The sequence below is a fragment of the Castor canadensis genome, chromosome 15, assembly GCF_047511655.1.
Source record: "Castor canadensis chromosome 15, mCasCan1.hap1v2, whole genome shotgun sequence".
NCBI lineage: Eukaryota > Metazoa > Chordata > Mammalia > Rodentia > Castoridae > Castor > Castor canadensis.
The window spans coordinates 862132-881318 of NC_133400.1; the positions used below are offsets into that span (position 1 = coordinate 862132).

Genomic DNA, 19187 nt, shown 5'->3' on the forward strand with positions numbered 1-19187 from the left:
CAAGAATGACACATGGCACAGAGACCTTTCTCCCAGCCTCTGCAACTGGTCACATGGCCACAGTAGCTGCAAGCCTTCCTGGGAAAGTGGGGGAGAGTCTGGTGGGGTGGCTCCTGTACTGCTTTGCATGAGAGCTTTTCTCCCCTGGGTACACTGGTCTTTGTGGCACAAGAGCCCTTTAGAGGCCCCTGGTAGCTCTAGCCACACTCCTCTCAGGGCTCACACCGAAGCCACCTCGTAAGATTCAAGGGCAGATCTGGATGGACCCAGTGCCCTCCCTTCTCCAAGGCTCAGTTTCCTGTTTGTAAAGCCAGTGGTCCAGAGTCTCTTCACCTTGTGTGCTGAGTCTCCCAACTGTCCCCCCTTTTTCCAGACCCAGGGTAGCACCTCTGACATGGCCTTTCTTTTTGTACGCTGTGACTGGCAGTCACAGAAGGAGCCCGAGGACATACTGATAAGGTTGGAACCAAGGACTGAGTGGGGACCCACGGAGCTAGGAAGAGAGGGGAGACCCCTTCCCTGGTATAGCCCCGGCCCCACAACCTCGTCTGATCCTTTGTGGTGTGGAAGGCCATCTGCTCGATCCTTGCTCGTTCAACGATGTCATCCTCACAGAACCCCTGTGCGGGAATCCTGCTACTTTGCACCCCGGCGTCCCAGGGGGCAAGAGCCACAGGCTGAAGCATTGGAGCCTCTGTGTGTTTGTTCAAGGAGAACCTACAGACCCATGAGCAGCAGGGTCAGGCTGGCAAGGTCAGGGGCAGGGCAGGGAAACTTCCCTGTGGGATGGTGGCCAGGCAGGAACCTGCCTGAAAAGGTTTGCTGATAGAATATTCCAGGTGGTATGTATGTGGGGCTGGAGCTCAGAGGGCCATGGGGAAGGCAGCTCAGGAATGGGGACTTCATCTGAGGCAGGGAGTGACAGCACCAGGTTCACCTCCCTGAAAGCTCCCTCTCACACAGAGATAGGTGGGAGAGGAGCAGCTCCCAGCTTTCGGTCCTGGCTCCAGTGATAACGAATGGCCGTCAGAGCTGCAGACGTGTGGTGTCTGGAGATCTCTGGCCATCTTGGGATACTTGATGGGCCACCATGGCTTTTATGCAGCCCCCTGCAAGTCTGTTTCTATCTCAGGTGCTGAGCTGCCCAGAGCCCCTTCCAACTTAGCTCTTTTTGGATGCCTTGGGACTTGGAAGGAACCACAGGGTGGGTGGTCAGAACACTGGGGTTGCAGGTGACAGAAACCCAGCTTAAGGGGGGCAGACAGGACAGGAATGTGTTGAAACGGCAGAAGGGACAGCTGATCACAGCAGCCCAGTGCTCACCCTTTTCCTACCTCCAGCTGTCTTCCTGGCAGACAGCTCTGGGAGTTCTGGGATTGTCTCCCAAGCAGAGCAAAGAAAATATTCTTCCTTTCCTGTTGGCTCAAAAAATCCCAGGGAAGGGTAGCGATTGGTCAGGTGGTCACCTGCCTACATTGTCACCAATTGCTGGGGTCAGAGACATGCTGCCAGGAAGAGGAGCCTTATCTGAACCCAGTGCCCACCCTGGGACCACAGAGCAGTTGTGACCTGAGCAGGGGAAGAGAAGCCACAGACCTGGGGAGAGGGACAGCAGGGAATCTGGCAGCTATCCTGGTACTACAACAACAAGGCCCAAACTGGTATTGCATCTTATTTTAAAAAACAAAAGTAAAAGTGTGCTTATAGAAAATCCAACATGCAATAAAAGAAAAGAAGATGGGAAGATAAGACAAGAATAATGTCACCTCTGGAGTAGTGGTGTACAGGTGAAACGAGGTCACACAGTTGCTTAACAGATGCTTGTTGAGTGTGTGCAGCGGTGTCAGATCCTGGAGAGGCAGCAGAGGGTGGATGGACTTGATCCTTGTCTTGGAGAAGAGGAAAACAGGGAGCAGATAAACTACAGACGGATCCAGATAAAGAGGGAGGGAGAGACACAGGTGGCAGAGGAGCAGGAGGGGAGCCAGACTGCAGGAAGAGGAGCAGAAAAGTGTCCTGGGGTTGCTGTCCCTTTTGTATTTCTTCTGTGGACTGACCTAGTCACATACTTGGCCCATTTTTATTTGGGGTGTTTGTGTTTTCCTTACTTCTTTGTAGCAATTTTCGGGTCTCTTGTACAAGTCGCTTGGGGTATGTGTTGCTGGGCCCTCGAAACCTGTCCCTCATCTTTCAGGGTTGTGCTGGCCTCCACGGAGCACAAAAATGTGCCGTGCTACACTGCCAGGTCTGTGTCACTCATTCTCAACACCTCCGTGCTCCCTTCATTACAAGCTTACACAGGCACTCTGTTTTCTCCTAATATTTTCGGTGTTTATTTCTCACACTGTATTCTGTAGCCTCAGTAGACATTGTTTTTGCAAGGGAAGTGGGACTATGGAAGACATGTGTAAAGTCCTGACCCCGTCTGAGGAAAACTACTGCTTCCTTGGGGGTGTCATGCCCCGAGCTCCCTGGCACTCTGTCACACTGGGAACTGGCAGATTCTCCTATGGGATGTTTCCCAGCTCCACAGGCTCTCATCTGAGATTGGGAGATGGTGGGGGAGAGAGAGAAAGAGAAGGAGAGAGAGGTGGGGAGGGAGAGGAAGCGAGAACATTCAGACTGTCGGCAGCAATCATTTTCCCAGTTTACTGAGAGCTGCAGTGACTTTCCTCTAGCCAGAGAGTAGAGTGAAGGAAAGAAGGAACAGATAGGAGCCCCCACCATGGTGCAGAAAGTGGACACTCCAACCATGGCCCTGCTGTCTAGGGCTGGTGCCTGGGACTCCCCCTCAGATCCTTTTCCAGCCTCTACCGGCCCCTGTCACCCCGATCTGCTTAGCAACAGAGCACGAACATGTCCCTTGCCGGCCGGCTGTTAACTAGACGTGCGGTATTCCATGTTGAGGTGTAGGGTTCGTGCAACATCACTTCTAGGTGGACATTTGTAACACTTTTGACTTTGCACTGCTGGACCAGTGCAGTGAACGAGCCACAACGCCCTCCTAGTAGATAAATCCTAGTGTGCAAATTGCTGGATTGATTTTAAGGCTCTTGATAACTCTGGCCAGGATGTCACATAAAGAAATGTCACTCGTGAGCACTCTGTATCTGCACTGTCACCAACGCTGGACTTGACATTTTCTGAAGTTCTGCCTTTGGGTATGGAGGAGAAACAGAACCTGAGGTCCTCAGCCCCAGGTCATCAGATGACAGGGTGGCCAGTGGCCGTGGTGCTGGGAGGGGAGTGAAAAGACCGGAAGTCTTTTCTCCTCAGCACAAGCTGTGGGGCAAAACGTCTAGAGCCTTATCCTCCTGCAGAAAACAAACCTTTTCTGCAATTCTGGAAGTTTCTACGCTGCATGTAACAGAATTGAAAGTGGACACAATCAATTTGTCATCTGATAGTCTTTGAAAATAATTTTTATGACCAACATGCATATGGTTTGGGCACCTCTCAGCGGGAGGTCACAGTGACTTCACTGGGAGACAATGTCCATCCAGAGCTGCTGGTTATGTGATATAAATTCTCTGGCTTTCACATCAGAAAAACACAGTAGGAATGGAGTTAATGTCAAACCCTATCTTTTTTCTGGCAGTAAGTAATATTCATGCATAAATACATAATTACCAAAAAAAATATCCATCCCTCTTTTAGGGATATTTTTAACAAAAACTTACTTTTTTGCTAAATCATCCCCAAAATGTATTGTAAGCTCACATTGCTTTCATCGGGTGGATGCTAGCAATAATTAGCGTGGTAATCCAATGCAGAGGATAAACATAACTCAGGAAACTGTTTAAATCTTGACATTCCAGTTTATTTACACAGTTGTGTGTGATGGAGGAATGTGAGGACTTTCAAAAATGAAAATACATTAGGATAAATTCTTTTTTATGAGACTTGGTCTCACTGTGTAGCCAAGGCTTGTCTCAAAATCTCCATCTTCCTTCCTTAGCTGCTCAAGTGCTGGGATTACAGTTGTACACTACTGTGCCCAGCTAAGGATAAAATTCTGTTGGCTGGAATAAGAATATGAATTAAAGGAGCAGGAAGAGCTGTACAAAATTGAGGTATTAGATGGCAATCTATTCATGTATGCTTTTCAACTTCTCATATGCCGTATTATTTATATGAAAAAATATTATTGATATCTATATTTTTGTCACTTGCTAGGCAGGCTCTCTACCACTTGAGCCACTCTGCCAGCCCTTTTTCCTTTGCTTATTTTTGAGATAGGGTCTCACTTTATGCCTGGGCTGGCCTGGACTGCTATCTCCTATTCATACTTTCCTGCATAGCTGGGGTGACTGGTATATACCACTGCACCCAGCTTTTATTGGCTGAGATGAGGTCTCATGAACTGACTAGCCTTTAACCATGATCCTCCTGATCTCCACCTCTGAGTAGCTAGGATTACAGGTTTAAGCCATGGCACCAGGCTTTGGGGGAGCAGTATTGGGTTTGCAGAAAAACTTCTGGCTTCATGCCAGCAGAAGTTGGGAATGGTGGTACACATATGCAATCCCAGCACTTAGGAGGCTGAGACAGGAGGATCTCAAGTTCAAGGCCAGCCTGGGCTACACAGCAAGACCCCATCTCAAAAGAAAGAAAGAAAGAAAGAAAAACTGAGCAGAAAAGAGAGTTCTTTAGCTGTCACCCCTGGCTCTGGACTGCATTACCCCTGCACTGGTGTGAATTTGGGACAAGTGGATGAGCTGACCCAATGTTTCACGATACTGATACATTGTTTTTAACCAGAGCCCACAGTTCCCATGGGCCTTCAGTTGCTGGGTGGGAGGGACATTCTGGGAGTTTGGACAAATGACCTGCAGCACAGGACACTTTCCCCCAGAGTAACCTCGCGCCCACAAAGCCCTGAGCTCTGCCTGCTCCTCCTCCCCACCAGCCCTTTCCTTGCGTTTTGCAGGACTTCACAGAGTTGGAATCACACAGCACGCAGCCTGCTCAGATAGGCTTCTTTGCTTAGCAATATGCACTTAGGGTTCCTCTAGGTCTTTTCATGGTCTGACAGCTCATTTCTCTTTACAGACGAATAAAACCTACTGTCTGATGTAGCACAGGTTACTGCCTACCTATCAAATGATGGCTTCATGGCTTCTGACTGTGGGCAGTAATGAATGGAGCTGCTGTAGTAATGGCAGATTTCTGTGGGTATGTTTTTAACTCACTTAGGGAATACTAAGGAACAGGAATGCTGGATTGTATGGCAGGAGTGTTTAGCTTGTAAAAAACTGCCAGACCTTCCAAACTACCATTCCACATCCCTGCCAGCAACAGATGAGCGCTCCTGGGCTCCACACCCTCCCCAGCATTTGGTGCTGTCCGTGTTTCGAGGTGGGTGGAGGCATCTCACTGCTGGCTTAATTTGCACGGCCTGATAGTGTGTGTTCACTTGTCATCTGTAGCTCTTCTTTGAGAAGTATGTGCTCAGATTGTTTATCCATTTTAACTTAAGGAGTGTTTTGGTTTTTTTGGGGGGTACTGGGGACTTGAACTCAGGGCCTCATGCTTGCTGGGCAAGCGCTCTATCTCGAGTCATGCCCCTAGACATTTTTGCTTTAGGTATTTCTCATGTTTATGCCCGGGGTTGGCCTGGAACGCAATCCTTCCACTTGCACTTCCCATGTGGCTGGGATGACAACTGCGCACCACTTTTTGCACCCAGTTTTTATTGGTTGAAATGGGGTCTCACAAACTCTTTCCCCTAGGCTGTACTTGAACTGCAGTCCTCCCAATTTCTGCCTCCCAAGTAACTGGGATTACAGGTGTGAGCCACCGTATCTTGCTCTTTTCTTATTGTTGGGCTTTAGGGGTTCTTTGCATACTGTGAAGAGCACAGTACCTTCCCAGATAGGTGCCTCACAAATATTTTCTCCCAGTCTGTGTGTTGTCTTCTCATTCTCTTAATGATGATATCCAAGTTATCAAACTTTTTTTTCATAGAGTATGCTTTTGGTGTTAAATTTAAAAGCTCATTTTGGGGTAGAGAACAGTGAAAATTCAGGTATTTAAGGAGAACTTACTCAAGTATTTTTAAATGGGTAGTTTGGCTATCAAACCATCCTGATATTTATATTTGATTAGCCACCATTTATTTGAAAATATCTATATTTGTAGATTGCCAGCATGCATAGTTTTGCCAACTATTTAAACCCCTGTTGAAGATTTTTAGATATAACAGAAAAAAGTTTGTAGGGGTCCATAGTCACTCAGAATCATTGCTGAAGGGCCCCAGCAGTTGATGGCCAGGATTCCTGGGCCAGCCTGGCCTGGTTAGAGTCCAGCCCTGCCAAAGACCTGCTTGTGACATGCAGGTCTCCAAGCAACGTGGGCCCCCTGTTCTCATCAGAGAGACCAGGGCTAGTGGAGTGGCAAGACACACCTCCCAAGGTCAGGAGAGCCAGGTGGGATGGGCAGGTGGCTGCCACTTGACCTGGGCACCACAGACAGCAGGTCTTGTTGTGTGCTAGAGGAAAGAGCCCTTCATTGCGGAAATATGGTCCAGGGATGCTAGGCACAGGTATTTCTACGATAAATTTCATCTGCACCAAAATCCTGAGCTGGGGGCTGCGGGGAACTGAGTGAAATCAGATGTGGGTACCTTTCTGGGGGGGCGGCAAAAGGAACCCAAGTGCTGCTGGAGGGGTTGGAGTCCTGAGATTGCTTTCCTGAACATGGTAGGGTGGCCTCCGAGAGCCCCCAGCTATGAGTCAGTGCACCTGGGCTGGCACCTGTTTGCACTGCCCTTGGGGGACCTCTATGGAGGAGGGGGCTAGATGAAGGTAGATAGTTAGCTTCACTTGGGGAGGCTGCAATGCCATAAGCAAGGAGAGGCAGCTCCTTTGAACTGAATTTAGCTCCTACCTCTATAGATGTTCAACACACTGGAATCAGGGGTCATTCCAATTTCCCAACCTACTGCTCCTCACTTCCACTTCCCTGCCTCTAAGCTGCCATAATGGTTTGCTGGGCCCGAGTGGGTGAGTGTATTGCTGGACTGACTGCACACACTTTCAGGCCAGGGTAGGAATCTCCCCCTTTAAAGTCACACCATAGGGCCAACAGCTGTGATTTGGCCATTTCCAGTAAAAGAAGCTGGTCCATAGTGAGGCAACAGGAAAGCTAAGTGGATAAGAGCCTTGGCCTCTCCACCAGTGACTGTGCCCAGCAGTCAGCGGTTGTTAAGACCCATGGCAACTCTGATGTGGGTAGTCTGGACTGAACCGGGCCTCAGGCTGACCATTCAGCCCAAAGGAGCCCTCCGGGCCTCCAGTGTCCCTTCCCAGCTCAGCAGCCACAGCTCTCTCAGACAGACAGGAAGGTTGATGGATACAGTGCCTGGAGTGTGGTCTCTGCTATCTGGGTCATGCTGATGGTTGTGAGCACCCTGGTGAAGTCACACCCTGGTTACTGAACACAGGAAGGTCCAAACACCTGAGATGACACATGTGCCATCAGCACTGGATGGAGGCCCAAGGCCCAGCCTGACCCAGCCCGGGTCCCCTTTCTGTTTCTCAGGCTCTGTGAGAGTCAGCCCCCTGCACCACAAGTTCCTAAGACAGGCTGCAGAGCTCTGCTCACTGCAGAATCACCCACCCTAGTCCACTTTTTTCTTTGTCACATCTCTGGAATCTGGAGGCATTTGGTGATTATAACTGTCAGCATTTGTTCCTTTCTCAGTGACACACAGAGTAGTGGTGTTTCTTCAACTCCATGGTGTTGGGAGCCCAGGACGTGAGGGAGCTGGTGCCAACAAATTTGGTGCCTAAATTCCATGGTGTCAAGCCACATACCCAACACATAGATTTACATTCTTCTGTGATATGGGCTCAGGACCCTCCACTCTTCCAGAGGCTGGGACACAGTCCTACGTGGGCAGGTACCATGGTTAAGCACCTTTTAAAGACCAGGAAAACGAAGGTCTCAGACACTTGTGATGCAATTTTCAGGAAGCACAGCTGGACTTAGAAACCATTCACTGCAGACAGAAGCTCATGAGGTTGAGGGACTGGCCAGACCCCCGCCCAGCGTTCCTAGGAGTGACCCCAGGAAGGCGAGACAGGACTTCTGTTTTAAGGCGGCAGAGCTAAGTCCTGAGTGGGACAGGAGCTGGGGGAAAACGGGTCAGTGCAGCAAACCTGGAGGGGAGAGGGGCAGTTTGGGGCATATTGCTAGATTTTATACTTGGCAGTTGGGGGCATCGGGTCTCCAGATGCAGATTTGTGCCAAATGAGATGCAAATCAAGACCCTGCTGCCCTAAATTTCTGGCCTCTTCTCTCTCCCAAGATGGTGACTCCGGGACCCCGCTTGTGTCTAAAGAACAAAGTGTGTGTGAGCCGGGGTGGGAAAGAAAGACAAGAACGCCGAGTTGACCGAAATGCACTAATCAGGCCAACACACTAGCCGCGTCACCAGCCACTCCAGGAAAAGGGGCAAAGCGGGGTTGGGGTGGGGGGATAGATGGGGAGCTGCAGGCAGAGAGGAGAGGAGAAAGTGGGTAGCAGAGAGGCCCGGGCAGCGGCTTGGGGCCTTTCTGCAGGTTGACATTAAAATGAATGATATGCAAACGAATGTAAAGCATATGCGAACGCCAGGCCTTGGGGCGGCGGGGAGCGCTGGATGCAGCGCTCTCCCCCGCAGGTCACCGGGCGCCGCGGGGAACGACGCCCAGCGCGCGGCGGGGGGAGCGCGCCCCCTGCCGGCAGAGTGCGGAAGCGCGCCCCGTTCCAGGGCAGCCCAGGGGGGCGGGCGGGCGGGGGGCGCGGCGGCCGGAGGAGGGGTGCCCAGCTCCCGTCCGGGCGCAGACGCCGCGGCTCCCAGAGCTGCGAGGCCGGTGGCCGCGGACTTCTCCGAGGTGGGTGTGCGCGGCGGCGCGCTCAACCCGAGCCCCACCCGGCCACCCGCCCTCCCGGGGCGCGGCCTGCGAGCGAGGCTGGGGGCGGCGCAGCGAGGGGCCCGCCCCGCACAGCCCGCGCTGCCCCGCGCCGCCCACACCCCGCACAGTAGCTCGGAGCTCCCGCTCCACGGCCCCAAGCCCCTGCAGGACGCCGCACCACGTTCCGCCCCCGCCCGCGCGCCCCACTTCGCCCCGACACTCAGGGAGGCCCCGGCGTCCTGAGCCCGGCCCCACGGCCAAGTCCGCCGGCTGCGCCCTGTGGCTCCGAGGCCTCCGGGGTGGCGGAGGCGGGAGCGGCTCTCGACGTTGGGCGGCGCCCCTCTCCGGCGCATCGCGCACCAAGCCCGGGCCCCTCTCCCGCGACCGGCGCCCCGGGGCGGAGCGAGCGCGATGGGCGCCGGGCAGGAGGCAGGTGGCGCAGCGGCGGTGGCGGGGCGCGGGAGGCGGGGGCGGAGCGCGCGGGGCGGGGGCCGCGGGGCCCCGTGAGACGCGCGGGCGAGCGCGCGGCAGCCGAGCCAAAGGCGCGGCGGCTGGACCCGGCGCGGCCGCGGAGGCCGAGACCGCCCGGGAGGCGTGCGCGCTTTGTTCCCGCGCGGGCGGCTGAGCGCACCCGGCATGGCCCAGGCGGCCGCCCCGTGCGCCCTGGCCCCGCCGCGCGCCTAAGCCCGCCTCGGCGCGCGAAGACAGCGCGCGGATCGCCCCCAAGTTACGGAGGTGCGGACCTAGTGCGAAGGAAAAGCCACTTCGGAAACCGGGTTGCGAGGGAGCGACCGCCTGCCGCCCGCCGGACCTCCGGACCGTAAGTGCCGCGTCCACCCTGCGCGCCGCTGCCGCTGTCACCCGACTCTGCTCCCGGCTGTGGTCCCGGGGTCCGCACCATAGCCGCGCGGAGCGCATGCCGCCCCTGCCCCTGACTTTACAAAGTTGGTGTCCACGGCAGGGTGGAGCCAACCCGGTGACCACCCGTTTGGCCGAGTGCACCCTCCATGTGAGCAGAGAGCTTAACCCGCCTGGGGGTGTGGTTAAACTTAAGGTGGGAGCTGTGTGCGGGGTGCGAATCCCGCCGGCCCCCCTGGGGTGCCCGGTTTCCTGACAAAGGCTTGCAGCCCGGCTGACTGAAGAGGCAGAGGGCCACCCTAGAAGAGACAGAGGAGGTGGCTGGAAGAAGAGGGTCTGCCGCTCTCCCTAGCCCCTCCCCCTCTTGTTTTGGTCCCTAGAGCAGGCCCCCAGTAGTCTGTGGTTGAGCATCCCTCCTGATGGTCGGGAGGGCTCTTTGACTGACCCTCCCTGGGGTCCTGACAGCCAGGTGCCTCCAGCACAGCCTGGGGCTGCCATCCTGCTCACAGCCTTTGGGAACCGTCCATCTGTGTGTAGGGCAGGCCAGGAGCCAGGCTGTGGGAACAGCCGGGAGGGAGGTGTGGGCCGAGTGGAGGGACAGATGGCTGGAAATTCAGCCCCAGTCGGGCTGACTAAGGTGGAGCAGAAGGCAGCCAGGCTGGTGACACCCTGCTCAGAGCGGCTGGGTTCTGAACACAACCCTGAACTTGGTGTATGTTGGCTCCCTAACTGGAGTGGTGGGCAGACCCCGGCCCCCCCCCAAATAAAACTGTATCCCCACCATTTGAGCTCAGGTTAACTGACTGTCAGCCTGCCCCAGAGCCCAGGAAAAAAAAAAACCAAAGATGTTTAAAACAGAATCTTTGCTCCTGTTTGTGGGGTTGATCTGAGTAACTGTCAGGCCCATTCCTTTGACCCTGTGGCCAGGATGTCGCTTCATTATGTCTGGCTGGGTGTGCATTTCCTCTCCAGTCTCAGAAACAGGAGGTTCCCAGGGCCCCGCTCAGGGCTGGGGGCTGGCTGGAGACAGAAGGGCGTGCCCTGTGCCTGGCATTGCCCTAGTAAGTTCCTGGAAGGTTTGAGAAACTTCTCGAGGCTGAGACTCTCCTGTCTCCCCCAAACCCCAGAAGGTAGAGGCTGGCCTGAGAGAGTCCAGCCTCACCTGTCTGGATCCAAGGCCACCCCTGGCCTATGTTTTCCCTGTAGAAGGGGCAGGAAGACCCTGTGAGTGATTTATGACCACATGCATGGAGGGCTGGTGCAGGAGTACACTGGGGTCACACTGTTAACTGCCCCCTACCCCCCCATACACCCCCTCTGGATGTTGGAAGCCAGAAAAACGTGGTTGGTCCTGGCTGGTGCCAGGAGCGGCTGGTGGGGCGGGCCGTTCTGAGCACCACACTGTGCCTGCAAAGCTTTGCTGTTTGGGACTGGTTTGCCTGGTCTTGGCCACTCTTGTGCATTGAGAGGGAAAAGCAGAGAAAGAAGAAAAGCTGAGAGCAGAAGGAACAGATGTGGTGCTCAGTGCTACCCGGGAGCTAGACAGACGCAGGGAGGGGGAATATCACATTAGGACCAATTTTCTAGTGGAATCCGTCTCTCAGGAGGACTGTGATCTTTGTGTGATTGGGAGGGTCATGTGAGCAGTAAGTAGCGTTTTTGCTACATGTGAACACAGGGCTGGTGAGTGGAGGATGTCCCTTGACACCTCCCCCGAGGACAGTCTGTGGGGCTGCTGTGGGCCACCCACCAGGCCCTCCGGCTTCTCAAACTCTTCCTCTGTCACCGGGCTATCCACAAAATTGAGTTACCACCTCCAGGAAATGTCTCTGATTCGGCTCCACATATTTTCATTTCTGCATGACTAGAAGAAATTAATTTTCCTTCCTAGGAAAGGGTCTGGAGACGCCGGCAGGCTGGGTCACTAATCCACAAGATCAGAGTGGGTCAGGCTGCCACGCTGGAGGACCCGACTTCCCAGTTGTCTCCTGGGGTGTGAGGGAAGGTGAGGTGTTTCCTGCCACCTTTCAGAATCATTTTGGGGCCCCCAGCTGGGTTCCTTTCCCCAGCTGCACCATAAGCAGGATGATTTGGGGGTTTTCTGATTCATCCGTAGCCTCCCACACACCAGGGTAGCAGGATGGTGGTTGAATTCAATTGATCTGAATTCCTTCCTGGGCACAGGCAAATGTGTTCAGAATCCAGAAGCAGGCACACAGTAGGTACAGAAATGGTGGTGCCCTGGGTGAGGAACTGGCGATGCCTTGGCTGCCCTGGCCCTCTGCGTCCTGCTGCTATGCTATGCTAACAGCCTTTGACTGTGTTCGTGTTGCACAGTGTCTTCTTGAACAGTGGCTACCACAGACAGCCTAATGCTTGCGCCTCTGTCTGGGTGGCCACAGCCTCTTTTGTGAATAAGTGACCCTCGTCTACAGTGTGGGCCCCTACCGCTTGTACTTGGTGGTCCTCATGCCTGGCCAGCCCGTCAGTATCCTTGGAGCTCCTGATTACACCTGAGGCAGCTGCAGCTGCAGGTGACTGGAGTTGGTGCTACAACCTCTCCTGGACTGCCTCAGGCAGGCAGGGTGCAGCTGTCATAGACCTCAGGGCCCACGGTGACAGGTGGGTCACCTCACCCTTGCCCTGTCTGCTCATGCAGACCCCAGGTCAGCCTATCCTAGCTGTTCCCCACCCTTCTGAGGCTCTAGCTGCCCTGGCCCTGATTGCACCTGGACATGCTGGGGAGGAAGATTGTTCAAGACTCTCCAGAAGCCATTGGAACACTGTCTGGCTGTTTCAGCAGCTATTGGTAGAAAACCATGTCCAGGTAGCAATGTCACCTCCAGACACTGAACTCTGTGACTGGTAAACGGTGTGGCTTCGTTGCTGCTGCTCTTCCTGGATGAGGTTGGCCCCAGGGAGTGTTTGCCATCCATCGCTCATTCCCTGGGCAAATATTGATTGAACACCTACTCCATGTGGTGCAGGGGGTCAAATACTAACAACAGTGCAGACTCAGGCTCTGGTGCCCAGGCTGGGCAGGCTCTGGTGCCCAGGCTGGGCAGGCCTAACATCAGACTACTACACCTCTCTTGTTCCTCGCAGCAACCCTGGAGCGGCTATTGCTGCCTCATTTTTCCAGACCCAGATTGGTCCATGGCTTGTAGTGTATCTGCCAGACGCTGGCCATCTGCACTGCTTCCTCTGTGTGCCAGAGGCTGGATAGCCCCTGAGCTTTCCCCCAAAATTCCGACCCAGCCTGTGTGGGGCCAGCAGGGGTGGCTTGGTCATCACCATTTGTTGAGCCCCTTTGCATCCATTGGAGGGGAGGGGGCAAGAGGAGATTAAAACTCATGATGGAGGGTCTTCTATGAGGTCCACAGGAGCCAGGGCTCATTTTCAGACAGTTCACAGGGCCCAAGGCTCTTTTCCACAAAGGTGCCTGGAGTCTGGGCCAGGTGGGATAGACCACACACTGCTGTTCCAAGCAAACAGTTGCTTGCTAGCTTGTCCTGTTAGCTCTCAGTCTCCCCGGGAACTGAGTCACTGAATGACAGCCCCCAGTCCTTTTCTGGAGATCACTTTGCCCGACTTTCTTGGGCAAAGTGGGGAGACCCCATTGTGCTTCTGAGGATCCCCAGGCTGGGACTCCCCACACCCACCATGCAGCATCCACATGGCTGGATTTGAGGGCAGAGTTGCCCTTTGCCAAGAGTGCAAACACAGGCAAAGGCTTCAGTGTCTGGAAGAATCCTGGCTTGGAGACAGCCCCGTGGCTTCACCGGAGAGGCACAGGCAGAGCCCTGGCATCTGGGCGGAAACTCAGGATGCTGGAGGTGGTAAACACTGGGCTCCTGGTTCCCACTTCTTACAGCCAGGCCCGACTGGGGAACGGCTGGCTGGGTACTGCAGAGACCTGCCCAGGCCGGCTTCCGCCTCTCTGCGTGCAGCACATTTCCTGAGGCACTAAAACAGAAGTTTAGACTTCTGCTTTCTATAATTTGGGGACCTCACGGGGAGCCAGATGTCACAGGGAAGGAAAGCAGAGATGAATTTGGTGATAATAAGGAAGATGTCTCTTCAGGCCAAGGTGCCGGCAGCACAGCCTGCAGCTCACCGCAGGCTCCAGCCACCTGCCTCTCTTCCTGTTCCCTGTCCACACTCACTGTCATTCCCCCGGGGCTGCTTCGTCCCCTGTGGGATGTGATACACTCCAGGTGGCCCCTGAGGCTGCAGCCAGGTGGACGTGGCAGGAGGAGGTGCAAGGATGTCCGTCATGGGCGTTCTTCTGTTTACTCAAGCAGAGAACAAGCCACATGGAGAGGCTGTGGCAGGAGGAGGCCAGATGGGAGGTACTTCCAGACTCTCATGGGGCAGGTCAGGAGGGTGCACCCCCCGCCCCCGTGTACCCTAGTGGCCCTGGGTGATGGGTGGGATTCAGGGAGGCCTAGCCTGGGGTTCTGACCCCCCTGGAGCATCCAGGAGAGTACATGAGAAACCATCCAGCAGAGGAAACTTCTCTGGCTGAAGTGGATCCCATCTTCCAGATGTGGAGGGGAGGTGTCAGAAGAGGCACAGCCCCCTCTACGGACAGGGGAAATCCCTCTCCTGTCCTTAGAAAGTGGGGAGAACAACACTCTAGCTTCTCTGAGCTCCACCCGAATTTGGATCTGCTTCCACAGCTGCGTGACCTTCAGCAGGTTATCGCCCTCTCTGTGTCCCAAAATTGTGATGAGGTGTCTCTGGGGGGCACAGACTATCAGCGTCATTGTGGACATGGCTATCACATCCCCTTTCTGGGGGACACCCAGTGCCTTTCCAGGATCTAATGTGGGCGTGAGCAGCAGATGGCTATCCCCAGACCTTTCCTTCTCCGCCTCTCCACTGGCTCTGCACAGGAAGCTGTGTTTCTGTCCATTTGCAAGTGGTGAGCCAGGGAGATGACCTCTTCCTTCAGCAGAGCTCAGATGCCCACACCCTGTGTCCCTGCTCCCATCATGGGGGCAACCAGCAAACTGGGAGCTGAGCTCTGGTGCTGGGCACACTGGGCATCCTGAGCTCCTGAGCACTACTTTATGAAGGGGAAACTGAGGCTGAGTCTGAAGTTGTTCAGTGACAGAGGCTGAATTCCTGTAGGGAGCTGAGACCTGGCTCCAGAGCCACAGCAGGGCCCTAGGAGCCACCTGGGCACTCTGTGGCCTGCCTCTTTCCTCAGCTTCTCCAGCAGTCCACAGCTCATCTGGCCCAGCCTGGACTGCGGGGCACAGAGGCCACAGGTGTCCTTCCTCACCTATAGTCAGAACAGAGAGCCAGCTGCCGGCCCTAGGCAGGGACAGCATTCCGTGTCTGGGCTGTGGCTGTGCTGAGTGGACAGAGGCGTGGGGTGCTTGACTCTTGCAGGTCAGCGTCTGGTATGGAGCTCCCTTGGAAGGGCGCTGAATAGTGGGCAGGAGGGGGGCTCTGCCTGCTCCATCTGCATGTGCACAGGTGTTTCTGTGCCCGCCACCAGGCACTGGGTGGTAGCCAAGGACACCGTGGCCAGTGTGACATTGGTTCTGCCCTTCACACCCGCTCACCTCAGCCCTCTGCCCCAAGTGTCCCATGTGTTTCCCCTCAGAGGGTGGAAAGGGTTTCTGTTTGCTGCATCACTCTCCTCGCTGCCCTTTTTTGGTGGCCATGGTCAGATAGGCTGCAGCCTCTCCACATGTCCTGCCCACCACTGTGCCACTTGTCCCCCACCTGCTCTTTGGGACTGAGCATGTCCTTCCTGGGAGCTCAGATAACCAACAAGGTCAGGCTGGGTGCAGAGCCAGTTCGCATGCATCACGGGGCCTTGGGACCACACCTGCCAGTTTCTCTTGCTGCTTTTGTGAGCCCTGGTGACTCTCAGATGCTCTGTGCTCTCAACAGTAGCTTCCCCTGGACCCACCTGGACCTTGTCTGTCAAGGATGTGATGGGGGACATAGCCCCACCCTCCAGGGACAGTGCCACCTGTGTCATTCAGATTGCCTAGTGGCCAGTCGAAAAAAGGAAAAAAAAAAAAACGAGCAAAATTAACTTTTGTAATATATGTTATTTAATTCAGGATTTATATAAAAATGGTGGCTTCAGAACACAGCACCTTTTTCTGTGGTCAGGTGACTTTGGAACACAGGTGTGGTGTGCTTGTCACAGCCACCACTCAGGCTAGTGTATCTGAGCCACCTGTACTCACAGCAGCCACACTGGACAGCACAGGACAGAGGGACAGGGAACCCACCAAACAGCTGAGCAAACAGTGTGAAATGACTATGTGGCTCTGGGCACGAGGTGCATGGTAGTGCAAGTGTCCTGGGGTACCCAGGGTGGCCCTGCAGGAGGGGAGTAGGCAGGGCCTACCTGGGTAGAGGCCCCTGGAAAGGAGAGAAGGCTAGGGCCAAGGAGAAAAGGTTCTGGCCTTCATCCCAAGTCCTGGGGGCCAGCAAGGCCCTGCGCTGGGGAGGGGCTACATCTTGTGGGCAGAAGGAGGACCAAGAGGAAGCCCGGCAGTGTCCAGGGGAGGAGCTGGGGAGGGCAGCCAGGGTGACGTGAGCTGGTGGTTTGTGCACTTAAGGACCTGACCAGTCTCTGAATGGTGGGCATCCAGAAGATGGATGTCTCCTGGCTCTTGTTCCACACCAGAGACCCCTGGACCCGGCCTGAGTGGCTGCTTTCTTCAGTCAGTCACCACACTGTTGGTATGAGCCCAAGCCAGAGGCTGCTCCTCTCCTGGGCTCCTGTGTCCCCAGAAGCTGCTTCGCCTGTGTACTTGGAGAAGGTGGGAACGGCAACCATGCTGCAAGAGCATCTGGCAGGGTTTTCTCCATGGACAGTGACTGGACTGTGACACGCTGCCTCAGGGGCCTCTGTGTGCAGGTGTGTGCATGTGTGTGAGGCACGGGTGTGCAGGTGTGTGTGTGCACAGCATGTCAGCTCACAGTGTGACTTACTTTGCTCACATGTCCTCAAGGCTCATCCACATTACTGTGTGCCAACCCTTCATTCCTTTTTATGGATGAATAATATTCCACTGTGTGGACAGTCTACATTTTGTGTATTCATCGTCTGCTGGTGGACGCTGGGTGGTTTCCACCCTCTGGCTGTTATGAATTGTGCTGTGTTTGGACGTTTGTGCAGTTTTGCACGGATGCATGTTTTTATTTCTCTTGGGTAGAGCCCAAGAAGCAGACTTTCTGGGTCTTGTTGTCCCCTGGGTTTCAAGGGATGATTCAACAGGAACTGCCTACCTGGCAGCCAGAGCCGTGTGGTTACCTGGTCTTCCACACCTGCTAGGGCAGCCCCATGGCCCCTCCCACAGGTGATGATGCCCTGCTGGCTTCTGGTGCCCAGGGAGAGTTGTTTGAACAGAACCTGGTTAGCCCGCTATAATCCATTCCACAAAACAGTCACTGGATCTGGCTGGCCCTGCTCTCCAGCCCTCCTGGTTTGAACCGGATTCTGTGTGTGGCCTTGCTGCTCCTACCCTCGCCCCAGGTCCTTTCTGCAAGAGAGGCCCTCAGAGATCTGCCAGGAAGGTAGCTGAACAGTGGCATCTAATACCACACAAACTCTCCCAGTCCCCTGCACCCCGCCACCGTTCATTCTGTTTTGCCATCCTTGCTGCTGTCCGAATGTGCCAGGCATGCTGCCTGGAATGCTGTCCCCCCACAGCCCAGTATATGCATGGCTCCTACCTTCCTCTCCTTGGTGTCTTGTTCAAATGCCACCTGCCCCTTCCACTCCCCTGCTTTGCGCTTCTGCAACACTGTCCCCCCGCCCATGCCGTGCTGTCTGCTTCTTCCCATCTTCCCTCCCACTGGCTCTGCAGCAGTGGGGTTTTGTCCATCTGTTCTGCAGGTGCAGTGTCTTGCTGTGGGGTGAGAGGCTGCAGTTATTGCTAGTTTGGGGAGGTCCCACTGGGACCTGGGGAGGGTTATTTGAGTGGGTAGTCAGCCTGCAAGCTGATCCCATGTGGTTACGTGTTCCCCCATGTCTGCCTCCAGCCCTGTTTGGCCCTGGATCTCACCCACAGGGACTCTGTACTGGGGCTGAGGAGGCAGTTTGGGGCCAACCTGGGTTCTCTGTCTTCAACCTGGAATTGTTCCTTCCCAGACAGATATTCCTCCAGGGCTCTCTCCAGGCTGGTTTTCCTATTGCAGTAGCCAACAGTGCAGGAATAGGGCTGGGGGATCCCTGAACCAGGTGACCCTGAAGCAGCTCCCTCAGGACTGAGCCATGAGGCCTGTGCAGAACAGATTACCCCACGGGAGCTGTCTTGCTGTGCTCTCAGGTCCTGGGGTGGGAGCAGGGCAGAGCTAAGCATGTCAGTGTCTCTGCTCCATTTCGTCTGGGCCTCATGGGTGTCTTAGCCACTGTACCTACTACAGCAAGGGCTCAACTTGGCCTGGAGGTGTCCAGGGCACATGAGGTTGGTGTTGGACCACAGGTTTTCCTGAGCTGACCTCAGAGTCCCGTGGCTCCTCTCCACATCATGACCTTGGGTGGAGGTGCCACCTGGGTGGGGGGAGGGCATGGGACCCACCTCCAGAAGGGGACAGTGGCAACAGACTCACCTCTGGGGACTCAGAACCAGCTGGACCTTGGACCAGGTAGGGTGGCCCAGCCCGGTTGCTCTTGTGTGGGGTGATGCCAGGCTTAGGATGGGGGTGGCGAGGTGGGGAATGCCTGACATTCAGCTTCCTCTCTGCTTCCCAGTCTCCCCCAGGCTGGTCTCCCTTCACAGTGCAGCCCAGCTGCTCCCCATCCAGGAGCCACCAAAACTCCACAGGCTAGAACTGACCCTCACCTAGGCGCCCCATACTCAAGGTCTCCAGCTCCCTTGTTAGCCTAGCTCTGGCCCCACAAGAAACAGGGGGACCTGGGGGAGCAGAACAGATGGAGCCCCTCTCTGTGACCCATCCCCTCCAGCCTGTGGGATATTAGGTAGAGTCACAATGCCCGGATCCCCCGTTTTTTTAAATTTTTATCCAAATTTGAAAGCAGCCTGGTTCTTAATGTGTAGCAGAGATCCAGTCTTCCCTCCCATGATGTCCCCTGCATGGGACAGGACAGGTGAAGGGAGTGTGGTGACACCAGCCCCAGTGGTAGGGAGTCTGGGGTCCAGATCTGACTCTGGGTAGAGCAGTGCTGCATAGGACTCCCCACATTGGCATGTGGGTGCCTAGTTTCCAGCCACCATCTCCCCCTGCTTACAGACAGGAAAGACTCAGTCAAGTGCAAGGGCAGTTTTGGGGACCTGGGTTTCCTGCTGCTGTTTCTGAGACCCACCCTCAGTTGGAGCATAGCTCAGTAGGCAGCGCCTGTCCTGTCCTGTCCTTTTAGTGATGCCTGCCACAGGCCAGTCTAGAATCCAGCAAATGCTGCGTTGTGGACATGGCTGTGCCTGGGAG

The 19187-nt window shown here is 55.1% G+C and overlaps 1 protein-coding gene across 6 annotated transcripts in view; it reads left to right on the forward strand.

Annotated features, from left to right (window-relative positions):
- Cbfa2t3 (CBFA2/RUNX1 partner transcriptional co-repressor 3) overlaps window positions 1–19187 on the forward strand; it is an 84509-nt gene that overhangs the window by 15618 nt on the left and 49704 nt on the right. Inside the window, exon 1 of one of the 6 annotated variants that reach the window (XM_020173560.2) lies at window positions 9527–9720. The exons of 4 other annotated variants lie outside the window; for them this stretch is intronic. The gene's annotated coding sequence lies outside the window, so the exon portion shown is untranslated. Of the gene's footprint in view, window positions 1–9526; window positions 9721–19187 lie in introns of those variants that run through there. One more of the 6 variants, XM_020173559.2, reaches the window with a different exon arrangement.